General features: G+C 46.6%; 1 protein-coding gene across 3 annotated transcripts in view; it reads right to left on the bottom strand.

Moving 5' to 3' along the window:
* LRRC4B (leucine rich repeat containing 4B) overlaps positions 1–19883 on the bottom strand; it is a 142960-nt gene that overhangs the window by 57774 nt on the left and 65303 nt on the right. Inside the window, exon 1 of one of the 3 annotated variants that reach the window (XM_033169623.1) lies at positions 5989–6203. The exons of the other annotated variants lie outside the window; for them this stretch is intronic. The gene's annotated coding sequence lies outside the window, so the exon portion shown is untranslated. Of the gene's footprint in view, positions 1–5988; positions 6204–19883 lie in introns of those variants that run through there. 3 annotated transcript variants of the gene reach the window in all.

The following is a 19883-nucleotide window of genomic DNA, read 5'->3' as shown; positions in this document are numbered from 1 at the left end:
GGGGAGGCTGCGAACCATGTACATATTCCTTGGAGAAAAAGATGGGCTATAAATGCAACAATAAGCTCTTCTGCTTACCTGTTTAAGAAAGCCGGAGGGGCCAGCCAGGTGGAGATGCCAGGCACCAATCTGGCATCCAGAGATCCCCACGTAGTCACAAGTGGACCATTGCCAGTTGCAAAATGCGCCTGGCGCCTGGCTAATTTCTAACACTAGTTGGGGAAGTATCAATGCAGCACTTCCCATTCAGAAGAGGCAATATGCTGGGTCAGGCCAAAAGCTCAAGAAGCGGCCTTATCCTGAGTCAGATGACTGGTCCATCTAGCTTAGTGTTGTCTACACTGACTGACAGTGGCTCTCCAGGGTTTTCTGGCAGAAGTCTCCCTCAGCCCTACCTCGGGATGCCGGGAATCAAACCTGGGATCTTCTCCATGCAAAGTAGATGCTCTAGCACTGAGCTATGGCCTTCCTCTATCTAGGCCAGCATCCTGCCTCCCACAGCATCAAAGCAGATGTTTGCCACCGCTGCTTTTCCCAAGCAGCTAGTACTGAGAGCTAGTATTGTCCTTAGAAGAGGGATGGAGAATGTGTGGCCCACCGTGTTGCCAGACTACAACTCCCATCAGCCTTTGGCCTTCACAGGCTGTGGCTCTCAACCAAAGGTGTAGCAGCAGTGTTCAAAACCAGCCAGGTGCCAGGCACATTTTGCACCTGGCTGTCGGCCACTTGCGACCAAGTGAAGGTGCCTGGGTGCCAGGGTGGCGCCTGACATCTCCACCATCATCAGATCTGGACTCCTTTCACACGCCAATACCCCACCCTGTAGAATTCCATCAGTTACATTTTATCTGCAGAATTGGAATGAATCTCAAGAACCAAAATGCTTTTTCTGTGCAGTCTGAGCAGGAGCAGTGAACAATGTTACAGCTGATTCTTGTTGCTTGTCTTCACTTACCCCACCCCACTGCCCTGCTCACAGTTGTGAAGAATATCCCCACATTGTGAAGGGTCCGGGTCACCAATAAGAAAAAGAGATAAGAATAGCAGGGGTGGCCAACTTCCAAGAGACAGCGATCTACTCACAGAGTTAAAAACTGGCAGTGATCTACCCCCTTTTGGGAGGTTCAGGTTGAAGTTGTTGAGCTTTTTTTAGGAAGGAGGAAGGCCCATTTGGGGGGGGGGTGTTTCAGGTTGAAGTTGTTGAGCTTTTTTAGGAGAAAACCACGTTTTTTAGGGATCCAGGGCAAAAATGTTGAGCTTTTCTGGGGGGAGCCAAACTTGTTGAGCTTCTTGGGGGGGGGCAGTGATCTACCAGTGATCTACCACAGACATCTAGTGATCTACCAGTAGATCACGATCTACCTGTTGGACGTGCCTGGAATAGGCCAATATATATATGTGGACTGTCCCTGGATCAAGTGACTTTTCTTCTTTAACTTCTCAAAGTTCATAACCCAGCTCAAGGTTGTCGCCTAAACTAGCCAGATCTTTAACTAATAATCCAGTCAAAGTCAGTCCATCGTTTGAAAAAACTAGACTTTAGAGCCGTCTTGCCCCAATATGGCAACTAGACATTCAATTTTGGCAACTGTAGCCTTGGTTTAAGGGGCCATTTGGTGCCTAGCTAATATACCTGAGTTTCTAGCACTGTGTAGCAGCTTGGTACCCGAGAAGCGACTTTCCCTTTTCACCCCGAGGGCATCAGGATGGATGGTCCTTGAAGATCTCTTTGGACCATCCTGTTACAAACAAATTTATCATCCTTTTGGGTTAGGGCATGGGCTCCATTCATTCGAGACGAGCTTTTGCAGGACTCTACTTGCCCGGAAAGCATGGAGTAAGGTGCTGGGAGTCTCTTTATTTTGCGGCCTCTATATACTTATTTATATACTGCTAACATGCTGAAAGAGTTTCTAAGCAGTTCAAAAGTTTGAAATCAGTTATAAAACCCATACATAATTAAAAACACACAATAAAACAATCCCATCAAGTCACTAAAAGCATCCACAATTAAAACATTTTAAGTATTCCTAATTTTTCAGGGGGGGAAATTATTTACATGGACTGCTTGCCCCCCCCTGAACCCCTGAACAATTAGAATGAGTGGGTGGTGAAAGCACCCTTAACTCTTCAAAGTTATGTAAGCTTTTAAAAAATAATAATTCTCATTGTTCAATTTCCTAGCCCCCTAAGTGTGGGGGGTGGAGGATTGGTAAGAGCATCTAATCTTCTAGCTTGCGGACTCTTTCCATTAGCCCTCCTGGGTTGCTGACATTCATTGTTTTGTTTACTGTTGCATTTTATTGCCTATTTTGTTTTAATATGTTGTTCATACCTTGGGAGCTTTGACCATTGGCCATGCTGGCTGGGGCTGATGGGAGTTGGAGCTCAACAACACCTGCAGGGCCACTGGTTCCCCATCTCTTGACCTACGTATTTCAAACAGCCAATGCGACTAGTAGCCTGACCCTCTGATAACTTGCCTAATTGTATTTAAAATCCATCTAAGCTAGCGGCTATCGCTACATCGTCTGGCAACCTATTCTATAAATCAATTACGAGTTGTGTGAAGAAGCGCTTCCTTTTGTCTGCTCTCTGCATCTCCTGCCAATCAATTTCGTTGGGTGACCCCTGGATGGCTCAGTTGGGTAGAGCGTGGAGCAGGTTTGATCCCCCTTTGGGACATCTGCATATTCCTATGATTCTATGACCCCCAAATTCTAGTATTATTATGAGAGGTAGGGCCGAGGGCACTTAACTCTATCCTCTTTTTTTCCACGTGGCAACTTATTTTACAAACTTCATCCTTCACCTGTGGACCACGGTCACAAGACAGCTGCAAATTCAAACGGTTGTTGAGGAGGACAGGGAATGGGGGCTAGGACAGAGTGCATCATGCTCACACTTTGCTATGGTAAAGGAGGTCACAGTCCAGATAGGATACGACCGGGCAGCCTCTTGTTCCACCACTCTGCTCAGGAAATATGTGTGATAAATAAACCAGTTATGCTCCAGCTCAGGAGTTACTCTGGCCTGGCTTTCATGCCCGACTACACCCTGTGGCGGAATAAGGCCTGGTTCATCATGGGTTAACCTATCACTCCCATGTTAGGTAGGTGTTCCCTGGGAGGCGGAGCTACCTGGCATTCTAAAAGGAGGGGGAACAACCTGGAAAGGCAGTTGGGGGTTTGGCAGTTGGGTGTGGAGGTTTAGAAAGAGAAACTGCGAGGTTAGGCTTTGGGGAATGGGAGGAAAGGTCATTACCATTGCTAACGGGATGCAGGAAAGATTATAACTGAGCTGAATTATATAAGAAGATTTGTACCAGTAATAACTCAAGACATCCATGTTTTCAAGTTACCTTAATAAAGTTAAAAGTGCTTAAACGTTCGCTGACTGTGGCAGTGCGTCAGTGCCTCAAGAGGTGTGGCTGAGGGGAAAAGCACTAAGGGTTTCCTGTGATAGAGGGAACGGGTGGCTTATTTTCCTGGCATACAGAGGACTGGGTAGGGAAGCCAAAGGTGCCACGCAGTTGCCAAAAAGGGAAGGCAAGCTGCAGTAGTTTGGGAACCCAGGGCGGGAGATCCCAAAGGTGGCAAGAGTTGTTTCGAACGTAAAGCACTGAGGTACCCCAGAGACACTCCCATATAACCACTGAAGGATTCATCCTAGTGGACAGTGAAACTTAGGGAGAGTCACGGTTGGGGAAGAATCAAAAGGGGAGGGAGTGGGATCCCTCACACACCCCTTGTCACTTTTATCAAGGACTGGGTGTTGTAACCTGAGTTCCATTCCTTGACCACTGATACCTCCATCCAAGGGTGACCAGAGAGGAGTTTCCTCCAGCTCTTTTCAACATAGGAAGTTCCGACTATTTTGTCCACCTGAGCCAGTGTTATCCACTCTGGCTGGCAGCAGAACTCTCCGGCTAAACTGTTCCCCAGCACCTGCTCCCTGACCTTTTTGTAGCTGGAGTCTGATCCCAGGAACTTCTCCACTGGACTTCTCCACTTCGAAGACAGATATGGGACCCAATGTTGAAGGTGTGTGTGTGAGTGTGTATACAAGAAAGGTCAAAAACTGAAGGCATGGCAAAGGGCCATAAAGGCAAAATAAGCTGAGAGCACCATAGGATCACAGAGTTGGAAGAGACCCTGAGAATCATCTAGTCCAACCCCCTGCAATGCAGGACTATGCAGATGTCCCATATGGGGATCAAACCTGAAGCCTTGGCGTTATCAGCACAACGCTCTAACCAGCTGAGCTATCCAGGCGAATAGCTTTGTAAAAGTTACTTGCCCTGTAGTCACCAGTCTGCTGCAGGCCGGCAGAAGAAGGGCAGAGAACGCCATCCTTCTATGGTGGGTGCAGATTCTCTTCTCTTGCAGCCTGCTCTTGGATTTCAGGCCGAGGTGGGACACAGCAATCTGCCCCTCCTCCACCAGCCTGCTTGCTCACTCGCCTGCATGCAAGTCCTTGTCCCCTACAGAGACCAGGCGAGTGCTTATTTACAAGGCTGAGATCAGAGACTGGGAAAGAGGGAGAACTGGAAGGTGTGATGCAAAGATGGTCTGGGGAGATGGACAGGGAAACTGGGGTGGTCCCTCATATCCCTTGTTACTATTGCTACTTATCACAGAATTGTAGTGTCAGAAGGCACCCCAAGGGTCATCTAGTCCAATCCCCTGCAATGCAGGAATAATAATAACAATTTGTAGCCCACCTTTCCTCCGAAGGAGCTGAAGGTGGCGTACACAATTCCCCACTCTATTTTCACACAGCAAGTTTCATGGCCAAGTAGGGATTCGAACTCTGGACTCCCAGGCACTAGGCCAGCTCTCTAGCCACTACACCACTGGCTCCCCATAGAGTCAGGAGAGGCCCAAAGGCCACTCAGAACAACGTCCACCCACCAGGCAACAGAACCATCCATTCACCAGTCAAAACCAGACCACAATGCACAAACAGAAAGGATTTGCACTGCAGAGGATGGGGAGCAGGAGACACAGAATCATGGAATTGCAGAGTTGGAAGGGACCTCAAGAGGCATCTAGTCCAATCCCCGCAATGCAGGAATCCCTGGGGGGGGGCCTCAAACCACCAAACTTCTGGTTAACGGCAAGATACACTGGCCCATTGTGCCACTGGGCTCTCATCAAGGTAACTCACGCCACACTACGTTTTCTTAGTGCTCAGTTTGCCATGCCATCTGAATCCTGTCGAGGCAGGCAATGTATCACTCTAGTAAGCAAGCCAAGCCATATTCTGTGCAGGGTCACGATGCCCTCCCCTCCATCCTGTGTCACAAGTCAGTGGGATGGGAAAGCGAGTGGGGGCCGGCAGGCAGGGAGAGGCAGGATTTCTTTTGGAGCCCATAGGTCTCCACTCTGCCAGGACCAGAACAGCAACCCAACTGAACCACTGAATTTCACTAATGCAAAGGTTTCCGAGGATCAGGTTAGTGAGATGCAAAAGAGGCAGTAGGTGAAGGAGGACCACAGGGTCTAGACGACCCCCCCCCCTTTAAGGATGTGGAGGAAGCAGGGTGAAGGAAGCATGAGAGGCAACTAGGCCCAATGTGTGTGGAGGGAAGGGGGGCTCGGCTGACGATAGAAAAGAGGCTGGGGAGAGGGCATAATAAGGTGGGATGTGAGATGGTTGGAGGGGAGGAGAGCTGCAGCTATCCACCGGTGTAGGGTTGGGAGTTCAAGGGGGTACGCAGGGGAAAGGATGCATGAGGAAGAAGCAAGTAATATACCCCGAACCGTGGCGTGTGTGTGTGTGTGTGTGCAATGCTTGGATGGCGATGGAGGAGGCAAGGGGCGAAGAAGGAGGTGAGCCGAGAAGCGAGCCTCGCTGGTTCTGCTGCATCCTCTCCATCCCCGGTCCATCCATTCCTGCATCCCTGGTACCCAACTCTCTCTTCTCTCTCTCTCTCCCCCCCCCCGCCTCTTCCACCCGCGCCGCATCCCCATGGCAACCGCTCACCATCTCCTCCCTTTCGCCTTTCCTCCTTCGCCACGGCTGTCGCGCGCTCTCCACCACCACCCCCCCGCTCCGTCTCTTTCGCCGCCGCGGCAGTGCAAAGGGGGAGGCGGGCGGGGGGAGGAATCCGCCTTCGCCCCCTCGACGAGTGGAGCCGAGAGAGAGGGGAAGGGGCTCGGCATGCAAGAGCTGCCGCGGATGGATGGATGGATGGAGGCGGGGAGGGGAGGGGAGGAAGAAGGGAGGGGGGCAGAGGCGGAAGCACGGCGCATCCTCCCAGCGGCAGCGCGGCCAGGGGAGGGGAGATGGGGATGAAGGGAGGGTGGGCTTCTCTATCCTTCTCCTTCCCCCAAGCCTTCCCGTCGCCTCCCTTTCTCTCCTCCAATTCTCCTTCCGCCTTCCCTCCTTCCTCTTCCCCTTGCATGGCACGCTCCAGCTTTTCATCCCTCTCCCGCCCGCCCCCCTCCACTCTATTCTTTCCTTCCTGCCCCTTCTCCAGTTCTTCTTTCTCCTCGCCCACCCCCTCCATCCGTAAAAATCTGCAAGCCCTACAACCCCCCCCCCGCGCGCACTCCTTCAGGAAATGGGCACCCTTATCTCCCTCTCCCCCTGCCCCACGAATATCCCAGACGGGAGAAACCCTGCAGAAAGCAATTTGCATGAGCGATAGTATTCTTCAGTGGATGCAGGTTTCAGAATTGCCCGGTGCTTACTTGGCAGAGGGACTGAGATAGGGCCCATCGACCCTCTCCTCCAGTTTCCCACAGCATGGTATATATGCCTTAAAACCACCCAGGTAACTTCGGGGCCTTCACTCCATATTTTACATCTTTTCTATGCTCATTGCTATGTGCACCTCCCATTCTGCCTGCCAACCAAAAACCTGCCCCTTCCACAGGGATGCACCTCAATCAAATGCGTGCCTAGGGTTTGGCTAGGCTGGCCCCTGGCAAAGATGCAAGCCCGGGGGGGGGCCACAAAAATCTTGCCTCTCCACTCTCTCTCGAGCCCACCTGCTCTCCTGGCTAAGGGCTCAAAGGATCCTTGGTACACCTCTGAACCTCACCTGACCTGCCAGTAGTGATGTCCACATTCGCTTCAATAATAATAATAATAATAATAATAATAATAATAATAATAATAATAATTATTATTATTAATACCCAACCCATCTGGCTGGGTTTCCCCAGCTACCCTGGGTGGCTCCCAAAAGGATATTAAAGGTAAAGGTACCCCTGACCATTAGGTCCAGTCGCGGACAACTCTGGGGTTGCGGCACTCGTCTCGCTTTATTAAAAGCACAATAAAACATTGGTATCTGAAGAAGTGTGCATGCACACGAAAGCTCATACCATGAACAATCTTAGTTGGTCTCTTAAGGTGCTACTGGATAATAATTTTTTATTTTGTTTTGTTTTAATAAAACATCAAACATTGCAAACTTCCCAATACAGAGCTGCTTTCAGATGTCTCCTAAAAGTCAAAACAAAATCGAAAATTCTTTCTAGTAGCACCTTAGAGACCAACTGAGTTTGTTCCTGGTATGAGCTTTCGTGTGCATGCACACTTCTTCAGATAGGGGTTTATTTCCTTGACATCCACAGGGCGGGCGCCACTACCGAGAAGGCCCTCTGCCTGGTTCCCTGTAACCTCGCTTCTCGCAGTGAGGGAACCGCCAGAAGGCCCTCGGAGCTGGACCTCAGTGTCTGGGCTGGACGATGGGGGTGGAGACTGCTCCTTCAGGTATACTGCCCTACCCTCCTATTCCCCCCCCCATACAGGAGTGCCACAGAGGTGAGGCTCATTGCCCCTTGAGCCACCTCTTTATTCCCAGTTGATCTCTCACGCCCACCATCCTCCTCCTTCGCTACTCTTCTCCCAAGTCATCCTTTCTAACCCCCCCCTCCCCATTTGTCACACCCGCTTTTCCCTTCATTCTCTGGTTACCTGCCAGAAGAGCAGCTGTTTTAGTCTGTTTTAGCAATATAACAAAAGAGTTCTGGCCGTGACAGCTAAGAAACAGATACATCTATTGCGGCTTGAGTTTCTGAAGGCAAAAGCCTACTTTGTCGGATGCACAACGTGCTGACCATGTATCTGGCAACCCGATGTCACGAAATGTCTCATCCTCCACCCAACAATACCAGCTCACTCTTTAACAAATATCCAATAATTAATTCATATTTGATATCTGTTGAATTTGTACTTAATAGGCTCATATTTTCATGCATTTTTTCTAAGCTCGTAAGATCTTTCAGCGAAGGTAACAAAATAATTTGAGTTAATTTGCGCACGCAAGATCGCACTCTTAGCCCACATGAATTAATCCAGAATAATCGCCACCCCGTGTGGTTCTCTTCTTGCAAAAATTACATCCACTCAGTCACATGAAACGAGTTAACACGCAGGGGAAGAGCGTCACCCCATGTTTCTTTAACCACAAATTATGTTGACAAAGGGGTGGTTTAAATCCACATTTGGAGACGGGGGGGGGGGGGGAATTACAGTGAGCATCTCGAAATCATACCACATTCTCTCTCTCTCTCTCTCTCTCTCTCTCACACACACACACACACACACACACAAAAGCCTTGCTGTTGTTTTTGGTGAAATGTTTCTCTTAGAACCTAGCAAAACATGTGTCTTCAAAAAAAAATATGTTCCCAGAAATGAAAATTGAAAAATCCAGTGCTCTATGAAAAAAATTCCTCTCCAAGATACTTCCCATAGATGCAGGGTCATTCAGATCTCTCTCTCTCTTTTAAAAAAATAACTTTTATTGATGAATACAATACTCACAAACACAAAACAAAACACAAAACAAACTTATTATACATATATACATACAAATCCTTAATTTTTCTGAAAGAAAACAATTAAACATACGTTAACCCAAAGAAATATCAACTTAAATTACATAAAAAACTAAACATAAAAATATGAATCTTGACTTCCCTCCACCTATGAGTGTCTTCCTTTTGTTTCCTTTCTTCTTTTCACTGTCTTATCAATATTATTCTTGACTACCTCATCTTTATACCAATTTTTTACTCTATAAATTTCATTCATTGCATATTGATATATTTATACCAGAACAATGCCTTTTCGTGTATTCCTTCACGCAAGTTCAGGTCATTCAGATCTCATTGCCACAGCTTCATTTCCCACTTTAGGGTTCCTGCTCCCACTTCAAGGCAAATCGATTTTACAAACTTACACTGGTCTCCAACACATTTACACCGTCTTTCCCTCAAAGATTCCTGGGAACTGGAATTTAGTGGGAGAAGCTGGTAACTCATTCCTGCACCATAAAACTCCAGTGATCAGAGGAGATGAGATGGAATGGCTGTCAAGTCACTTGTAGAAGTGGGACTTGCAGAAGTTGGACTTGCTACAAAACATTGCAGCCTGGAATGCTCCTGCGGAGAGTGCCAGCCAGCCATGCTTCACCCCCCCCCATTCCACCCCCCTCACCCCCACTTTTTTCTTCCTTCCCTCCCAACAGCTGGTCAGCATTCTGTGCCCAATGAGCACACGTGGTCCCTCATTGGGATGCTCTGGGGTTTGGGGTTTTGTTTTTAACCTCTGCAGGTTACGTGGAGCATAGTGGCGCATCAAGAAAACTTCTAGCAAATTTGCAAAGCTAAGCAGGGTCTGGTGTGGTTTCCAATTGGATGGGGAGCCACTGCATTGCAGGGGGTTGGTCTAGATGACCCTTGGGAACCTGTCCAACTCTACCATTCTGTGATTCTATTCTATAAAACTGGGGTCCGTCCGTCCCCCCAAGTCTGATGACACCTCCCCTTTGGTGCATAGGTGGCACCATTTTGGTAGCAGTAGGCTTGCCATATGTCAAGGGAAATTCCCGATATGCCCTGGCTTTCCGGTGTAAAAATGGTGTCAGGGTCACGATGGAGTCGCAATGCCCCTGTGACTCTGTTTGGACAAATAGAAGCAACAGAGCATGTGCTTCTCTAGTGTCTTTATTATAGAGACGTTCGAACTAGCCTCATCTTACCATTAATGCGTAAGTACCCAGGGCACACAGGACAATTCTATACCTCCCTGCTGCTTTCAGATACCAACCCTGCTACAACATGCAACGTTGCCAGATTCTGCACAGCAGAGCTCAAAATACGTCGGATGATGACCTGTGCCACAAACTAGATATAATGAGCACTCGTATTAGAGTGCTCTGTAGACTGATAGCTATAGTCATATATACACTAATGTCTGATGTTCCTAACCCTTCTTTTAGACTCACTTAGCTTCTTTTATAGATAGATAGATAGATAGATAGATAGATAGACAGACAGATAGATAGACAGACAGACAGATATATAGATAGTTGATAGATGGATAGATGATAGATAGATGATAGATAGATAGATAGTTGTTGATAGATAGATGATAGATAGATGGATAGATAGATAGATTTTCCATCTATCTATCTATCTATCTATCTATCTATCTATCTATCCATCTATCTATCAACTATCTATCTATCTATCATCTATCTATCATCTATCCATCTATCAACTATCTATCTATCTGTCTGTCTATCTATCTATCTATCTATCTATCTATCATCTATCTATCTATCTATCTGTCTATCTATCTGTCTATCTATCTATCTATCTATCTATCTATCATCTATCTATCTATAAAAGAAGCTAAGCGAGTCTAAAAGAAGGGTTAGGAACATTGGACAATGAAAGAGCGTAAAAAGTTAGTATATAAACATTCACATAACATCTTATTCCTTTTTACATAACTTTTAGCTCCGCACAGCCACTCGGCTTCCTTCCGTCTCGTCATCTAGTTTTCACAAGCTTACGCCATATTTCTGCACCTTTATATCACCACAATTCTACATTTATTTCAATATATTTTTAAACTTTAATCAAATGTAAAAAAAAATTATTCTAATAAATGTTGCAAGATTCATTGCAGTCCTGCTAGTGTTTTTGTATGTTTACAATAATTGTCTATATATTGAATGAATTTACTCCAATCTCTCCGGAACGTTTGGTCGCTCTGGTTTCGGATTTCCCCCGTCAGCTTTGCTAATTCTGCAAGGCCCATCATCTTCATCTGCCATTCTTCTAGACTTGCTTAGCTACTTTAGGATTCTTATGGACTTTTACATATACTTTCTGTTTTAACTCCTTTTTGGTTTTTTAAAAACTTTTTTTTAAAAAAAAAAGTTTTCAAATGATTGTACCCCTCCTTCCTTATGCTGATTTACGACTGTAATAAATATTTGGTGGTGGTGGTGGTGGTGTGTGTGGGGGGGTGGATTTTGCAGAAGCGGCAAAATGTCAGGGGAAACCCGGATGTATGGCAACACGATGCAAAAAGCAGTGAAAACAGCTGCAAAGGCTTAAAACCACTATTTTGGGGAGGTTTCCCAAACAACTTGGGTGTGTTCCCAAAGAAAGCTCAACAATTTTGGTGTGTTTCTAATAAAAATTTAAAAAATATTACTTTTTGAAATAAGGCAACCCTAGGCAACAGGGGAGGGACCCAGGTGGCGCTGTGGGTTAATCCACAGAGCCTAGGGCTTGCTGATCAGAAGGTCGGCGGTTCAAATCCCCACGATGGGGTGAGCTCCCATTGCTCGGTCCCAGCTCCTGCCAACCTAGCAGTTTGAAAGCACATCAAAGTGCAAGTAGATAAATAGGTACCGCTCCGCCGGGAAGGTAAACGGCATTTCTGTGCGCTGCTCTGGTTCGCCAGAAACGGCTTAGTCATGTTGGCCACATGACCCAGAAGCTGTACGCCGGCTCCCTCGGCCAGTAACGCAAGATGAGCGCCGCAACCCCAGAGTCGGACACGACTGGACCTAATGGTCAGGGGTCCCTTTACCTTTACTAGGCAACAGGGCAGAAGCCATTTTGGTATGTCTGCTCTTGAGCAGCTGCAAATAACATCTGAAGGAAACAAAACAGACGGAGCAACCAGCACCAACCCACCCCCCCAAAAAAAAAACCATAGAAGGAAAGGAACTGCATTAATTAATTATTTCACCCTCCCACCCACATAATCAGCTTCCTTCAGATATGTGTAGTGGGGTGGGGAGAGAGATGGTTGTGAGTTGCCCCAGCTGGAAGGTGGGACAGGAAATATTTCTTCTGATTCCCTAAGCCAGGCATAGGCAACCTTCGGCTCTCCAGATGTTTTGGACTACAATTCCCATCATCCCTGACCACTGGTCCTGTTAGCTAGGGATCATGGGAGTTGTAGGCCAAAACATCTGGAGAGCCTAAGGTTGCCTATGCCTGCCCTAAGCTGCATGATTTGAGGAAGGTCTGGCCAGCTGCCTCTCCTGTACAAAGTGAGCAGGTTGGGATTTTGGATGGGCGCATGAGCGCAGGTATTTATTGTATGAACAGTGCACTGTTAATTTAACATGGCTTTTGAAATGTTTCTTATTAATGTCACTGTATTGATTCCTATTTGGCGCATGGTTTTTGAGATGCTTTTGAATGCAAAGCAATGGGGGGGGGGCGTTTTCTAAATAAGTAAATAAATGTCAGTGGCCCCCCCGGCCAAAGTTTCCTCCATCGGAGAGGCCTGGCAGGCTTACCTGGCTGCTGAGGCGATGCTTCAGCTTCGCACTGGGGCATCTGCATCCCAGCCACCTTTCCAGTTTTCCACAATGCCTCGGAGAAATGTGATGCAAGGGGCATTGTGTGAAACGACAACAATATAAAAAGTAGCTAGATCCAGCTGCCTGGGGCTGCTCAGAGTGCTGGGTCAGGAAAATGGGGCGGGGGTTCACTGCATCAGCAGGGAGGGGGGCCTGACAGGTTGTTGGGGCCCTGGCAGTTTGTTGCCCAAGGCTGATAGGTGCTGACACCAGGGTCTGGGAGCTGCCATATTGCAAGAGCTGCCATGCTGCTACTGACAAGGTGTGAATATATCCACCCATGGTTTAAAGATCTATTGACCCCAAACACAGCTGGTGGTTCAGTCTGCCCAACCAATGCTTACCAGCGTGTGACTATCTAATTAACACCGAATGAGCGCTGTCCTCTAGTTTTCAGGCTGGATTTCACAATCCATCAAAACTTTCCGCAGCCAAACCTGTCTCTACCCTGGTAACAACTCTTAAAGAGAAACTACGTTGATTGGCTGAAGGACTTAGTCCATGGCTCTGTGGCCATGTGACTTTGCTGCGAGGGGAAGAAAAACCATTATCGGCTGCCAGAATTACGTGGCTAATACCTCTTTGCAGACAGAGCAGAGCAAGAGCCAAACACAGGAAGCAGCGAGACCACCAGCCTTTGCCAAGGTGGTGCCCTTGAGATGTTTTGGACCACAGCTAAGGCTAGTCTTCCAATGGTGGAGGCTGCTCTAGCAACACTCCCCAATTTTCACGACAGCCGGCGCAGGCAGGAAAGGAACGTTCAACACCCAGAAAAATGACAAAGGAGATAATAATGCAAAGATGTCTAGCTAGCGACTCTCCACTGGGAACTGATGATGGACAGCAAAGAGGAGAGGGCTGGAAAGAGGTTAATCATCTGAGGTTAAAACCTTCCACTAATTTGTCTATCACTTCCCATTCCCAAGCCATATAATTTCCTTCTTTGCGAGGATTAAACTAAATATGAGGAAGGGGAAAAGGATATTGGGGGGGGGAGCATTTCTATGATAAATAAAAGCACCCACCTACTTAATTTCTACCCTGTGGGTATTTAGGTCCTTCTAGACTGATTACGGTGTGGCGGGTGGGTGTCTTGCAACATGTCATTGATGCAGTAATAGTGCATTTGTGGCGGATTTATATTGGATCATCCACACATCATTCTGCTTCCCCAACGTTACTGCCTCACCGGCGGGGCACAACCACAGCAAGACAACAGCAACAAACTAGAACATTTGTGGTATGAAAACTTGCAGGATTTCAGGAGGAACTTAAAGGACCTGCACTGAACAAAGCACTAAGGTAAAGGTAAAGGGACCCCTGACCATTAGGTCCAGTCGCGGATGACTCTGGGGTTGCGGCACTCATCTCGCTTTATTGGCCGAGGGAGCTGGCGTACAGCTTCTGGGTCATGTGGCCAGCATGACTAAGCCGCTTTCTGGCGAACCAGAGCAGCGCATGGAAACGCCGTTTACATTCCCGCCAGAGTGGTACCTATTTATCTACTTGCACTTTGACGTGCTTTCAAACTGCTAGGTTGGCAGGAGCAGGGACTGAGCAACGGGAGCTCACCCCATTGCGGGGATTCGAACCACCGACCTTCTGATCGGCAAGCCCTAGGCTCTGTGGTTTAACCCACAGCGCCACCCGCGTCTCCAACAAAGCACTACATCCCCTCAAAACGTTTCTGCAAGTGCAGGAACGGCAGCTGGGTCCCGCAACCATGGGTGCCTGGGGCCGTGGGGGCCATGCAGCATGCACCCAAAATTTGTGGGCTCCCAGCCCCTTCATGGGGAGTTTTGTGGGTGTTTGGGGCCCCGGGGAGTTGGCACCTATCTGCAGGTGCAAACAGTAATCATAGAGAGATGGCGTATAACCGCCCCAGGATCTTCATTGAAAAGGAGGGCTTTATATCACTGACTGGCAGGGCTGTTAACAGAGGCCTGCAGCGGGGGGGGGGGGGTTCCCCCTTTGTTTCCCCCCCTAAACAAAGGGAAGACAGGGAGGAGCAGGATGGGGGTTGCATTATGCACAGTGCGCCGTTAATTCACAGAGCCGGAACACACCGCAAAGGTATGGCTCCAATACAAACCACAAACGCCATTCTCCTGGCCATTTGTTGCTGCACTCAGGTTAATGTTTAGTGTCTGGATCAGGGGTCCCCAAACTAAGGCCCGGGGGCCAGATGCGGCCCAATCGACTTCTAAATCCGGCCCGCGGACGGTCCGGGAATCAGCTTGTTTTTACATGAGTAGAATGTGTGCTTTTATTTAAAATGCATCTCTGGGTTATTTGTAGGGCATAGGAATTCGTTCCTTTTCTTCTTCTTCTTCAAAATATAGTCCAGCCTTCCCAAAAGGTCTGGGGGACAGTGGACAGGCCCCCTGCTGAAAAAGTTTGCTGACCCCCTGGTCTGGATCAAGCATCACCACTTGGCCTCTCCCCAAGGTGATGCGAGACCAGGCACCTGGAACGAGAGCAAGAGAAGCTGGTGAAAGGGGAAATGCAATGCTCTGGGCTTTGTTTGTTTGTTCTGGTACCCATTATGGAGAACTCCTTCCCTTAGGAGACTCATTAGGTTGCCTCCCTTCCAGTTTTTATAAAAGCAGCTTTTACCCCACATGACATTTGAAGGTGGTTAAAAGCAACTGTTGGATTTTCATTTGGTTGCTCTTAACACTGCCTAATATTATATTATGATTTTGACCTCGTCTGCTGTCTGGTGCTATTTTTGCGTTTTGTTGCCTTTGTTCCTTGCATCACGGAGCTGGTTTCAATCTTGCATGTATTTTATATCTGAACAGTGAACTACCTTGGGAAATCCTTATGGGGGAGGAAAGATGATCCATGGATTTAATTAATAAACATATGAATAATAAAGGAGTGCATCTTTAATTGGTATGAAATGGGGCGTGGGGCCAAATTGCACCTCATGTGCACAGAATGTGGCTTTTGTGCAGACTGCCATAGGGTGCAAAGAGGATTGGCCAGTGAATTGTCAGCCTGTTCCGTGACTGTGGTTAAATATTGCCAAACATTACATGAAGCCAAGAATGCCACTGGGAATGTCCAGATAATTGTATCCTCTCCTTACTGATTTATTTAATTTAACAGGATTTATTAATCATCAAAACCTATAAGAAGATTACATGAAATATTAAAGATACATTAAAATTGCCCATAAAATCTGACAAGCTGACCTAAAAAATGTTTTAAAATATAAATATAACCAGCAATAAACAAACAAACAAACAAATAAATATTGCTGGTTTTATATGTTACTTTTAATGTGTGTGTGTGTGTGTGTGTGTGTGTGTGTATATATATATATATATAGGAACATATTAAAATACATCTCAAATTTACTTTTGGCTTAATAAGTCAGGATCTGAACAAGCCTTTCGCAGAAGCATAGAATTGTAGAATTGGAAGGAACCACGAGGGTCATCTAGTATAATTCCCTGCAATGCAGGAATCTTTTGCCCAACATGGGGCTCAAACCCACGACCCATGTGATTAAGAGCCTCATGCTCTACCAACCAAGCTCCTCTTTCAATCGCTTATGCAGTCCCTTCGATTCCCTCTTCGCAGTGGAAGCCAACAACCAAGAGACCTTCCGCTAGATATCGTTTGCAGTTTCGTTTCAACTGGGAAACTGTGGTTAACAGTTTCAAACAGCTTCTCCTTCTCTGAAGGGTAGGATTCGAACCAATGGCAAGTCAGTAATTATGGCATAAGCTTTTGTGGGCTACAGTCCACTTCAACAGAAGTACCTAATGAAGTGGACTGCCGTTGATGAACATTCGTTCCATAACAAATCCATTTGTCTTCAAGGCGCTTCAAGAGTCTTCATTGACTATGCCAATGAAATGCTGAAGACAACATCTGGAGGGTCACAGCTTCCTAATCCGAAAAAGCAGCGTTTTGTTGCAAGTCTCCACTTGTTATCTCTCTAATACCAAACTTTAGTGGTGCTGTTTGGAAATGAAACGGGGCCAAAAATATATATATAGTGGTTTGTGCATACTTAGGGGACTCCCTAGGTGGGCAGGAGTATATTCATTTGTACATTTAAATAATAACAATTTTAAAAGAAAGCATGAGTTTGAACGGCCCAGAAGGAGCCATGAACAATAAGATTTTGACATCAGGAAGAACTTTCTGACAGTAACAGCTGTTCAGCAGCGCAGTTGTCTTCCTTAAGAGGTTGTGGGCTCTCTTTCCTTGGAGGTTTTTATAAGCAGAGTATGGGTGGCAACCTGTCTTGTATGATCGATCTATTTGAGATTCCTGCATTGCAGGGGGTTGGACTACTGGCATGCTTTCAAACTGCTAGGTTCAATTCTATGGTTCTATGAAACTATGACTTCATATGCTGGCTTTTTCAAAGCTGTTAACCGTCATTTTCTGGTTCAGGAAAGGAACGGGAAACTGAAGGTAACGGTTTGTTCCGGTTTGTTCACTTGCTTTGTGAAAAAGAGAAGCAAATGGGTTGCATGTGTACCTCAACTTTTTAAGTCAAGATATGACCATCCAAACATGGTCAATGTACAGTATACGTTGCAGCACACTCTTGTTATCTCATTGTGATGTCATTTGTTAGAAAAGGCTGCCCCCCAACCTTGCAACAGTCAGGGGCACAGCTAGCAGTTTAGCAAAGCTTCTCCTACTGGCCAACTGCTATAACTGCAGGCATCTCCAAACAGGAAGAGGAACACAAAGGGTGGCAGTTCCTGCCCATGGCCGCCATCTTGCTTGCCTCAAGAACCAAGGAGTGAATCTGCCATGTGATCTGGCTGGCTTCCGTTATATAGTCCCTTCAAGGGATCCGACTTGGGCCTTTAAACTTCTTTGCCACTGAAAAGGTTGTTTTCATTATTTTGCGGTAACGGTGGACTAATTTGTTGCTGTAATTTGCATAGCTGTCAAACCTTGTCGTGATCAACAACAAAAGGTAATCACCGGACGACGTTTGCCCAACCAGTTGAATAAAAAAAGTTTCCAACTGGTCAGATGAACAGCAATCAATGCCTGTGCTTCCAGAGGGCACAGCAGACAACTTGATATTGTTCTTCATTCAGTAAATGAGAAGGTGAGCGCAGTAGCAGGGAGTACTGCAGGTCCCAAATAGGATCTTTATGGAAAGGATATTGGTTGAGTCTGGAGTAGTAGTAGGTTGGCCACATGTTGTAGAAGGGAAAGTGGTAGCTATTGCAGGATGCTGGTAGTAGCAGTAACTGTTTGCTTGCTTACTTACTTGCCTGTTTGTTTGTTTGTTTGTTTGCCGCCCATTTGACTGAGTTGCCCAGCCACTCTGTGCAGCTTCCAACAAACTAAAATAATTAAGCACAGTGAAACACCCAACATTTCCCTATATAGTCGTACCTCGGAAGTCGAACAGAATCCGTTCCAGAAATCCGTTCAACTTCCAAAACGTTCGGAAACCAAGGCGCGGATTTCAATTGGCTGCAGGAAGTTCCTGCAGCCAATCGGAAGCCACGGAAGCCACATTGAACGTTCGGGTTCCAAAGAACATTCACAAACCGGAACACTCACTTCCGGGTTGGTGGCATTCGGGAGCCGAAACATTTGAGTCGCAAGGCGTCCGACTTCCGAGGTACGACTGTATTATTATTATTATTATTATTATTATTATTATTATTATTATTATTATTTACAGGTAGGTAGCGGTGTTGGTCTGCCGTAGTCAAAACGAAAAAAAATTGAAACATCCTTCCAGTAGCACCTTAGAGACCAACTAAGTTTGTTATTGGTGTGAGCTTTCGTGTGCATGCACACTTCTTCAGAGATTATTATTAATATTAATATTATTATTATACCCTCCAACATTTCTCCATGGTTTCAAATACTGTAGATTCCCATGGATTGGGAACTCCAGATTTTACTGAACTCTTATTTCCCATCAGCCCCAGCCAGCATTTCCAACAATATCCGCAAGACTACAAATTCCCCATCCCTTGATTTGATCTTGCACTGAAAGGATTGGGTGTGAAGGATTTTCCCTCTGCACACCCTGGCTGTGTGGGGGTGACCTCTGCGTCTAGTGATCTCGAGAGCACGCATCCTGGGTGAAACACAAAGGTCTCTTGCCTCTTGACAGCTAGCCTGAGGTATCGTGGGTGATGAATCCTTCCTAACCACAGAGGCTATAATGATTGTGGTGAAGCTCTAAGCTGATGACACAGGCAAAATCCAAGAATAGGACTATGTGGTACGGTTTGCCAATTGTCTTGATTTTTGTCAAGGCAGTCCAAATAAAAAAATCAACGTTCATGGGTTCATTAGTAAGTTCTCTCCTCACCCTGTTTCACAACTCAAGGCCAATGTCTGGTAGTATTAAGGTCCATACAGAAAAGAAAAACAGACTAGGACTGAACAGTGGATAAAAAGCAATCTTTTTAAAAAAAATTATACACTTTGCTCGTGATCTGTTTGCCAGGACCAGCTCAGCAAAATGACATCTGATAGGCTCCCCTGGTATCAGCACATCCCTGACATCACCATCCCCTTCCCATGGACTTACTAGTAGTGGCACCACAACAATTTTTTGCTGCAGCCAACTGTGAGGCATTTCCCCATAATGCCCCAGAATAACTTGGCTCCGGCTTGCTGCGATTGGCCACAGATCTGCAGAGCAGGGGGGTGTAAGAGGAACACTTGATGTGGAATATGTCCCTATTTTCATCTGAGGAATGTTGGCAACCAGCTAGGCTGTGGCCTAGTTGAACCACTAAGCTGGGATGCAATGGGCTAACAACAACATCACGCGGACGCTCTGCTATAAGGGAATGAACAAAAGATGACAATTCAAGGATGTAGGAGCGACCACAGAGTAACAAAAACTGTGGCAGAATGAGGAGGCCATCTCAGGCAGCTGGTTTCAGAGGTCATGAAAGGGCAGCAAAGTGTTGACTTTATTTCACAGAATTGTGGACTTGGAAGGGACCCCAAAAATAATCTAATCCAGAGTTTCCCAAACTTGGGTCTCCAGCTGTTTTTGGACTACAACTCCCATCATCCCTAGCCAGCAGGACCAATGGTCAGGGATGACAGGACTTGTAGTCCAAAAACAATGGGAGAAACACTGATCTAGTCCAACTCCCTGCAATGCAGGAATCTGTTTGCCCAATGTGGGGCTCGAACCCACGACCCTGAGATTAAGAATCTCATGCTGTAACAACTGAGCTATTTAATTTTATTGTTGTTGCATTTTCATTCCAAAGGA

This window comes from Lacerta agilis, chromosome 14, assembly GCF_009819535.1.
Source record: "Lacerta agilis isolate rLacAgi1 chromosome 14, rLacAgi1.pri, whole genome shotgun sequence".
NCBI lineage: Eukaryota > Metazoa > Chordata > Lepidosauria > Squamata > Lacertidae > Lacerta > Lacerta agilis.
Note: the sequence above shows the minus strand (reverse complement) of the source record. Positions and strands in the feature narration are given on the sequence as shown.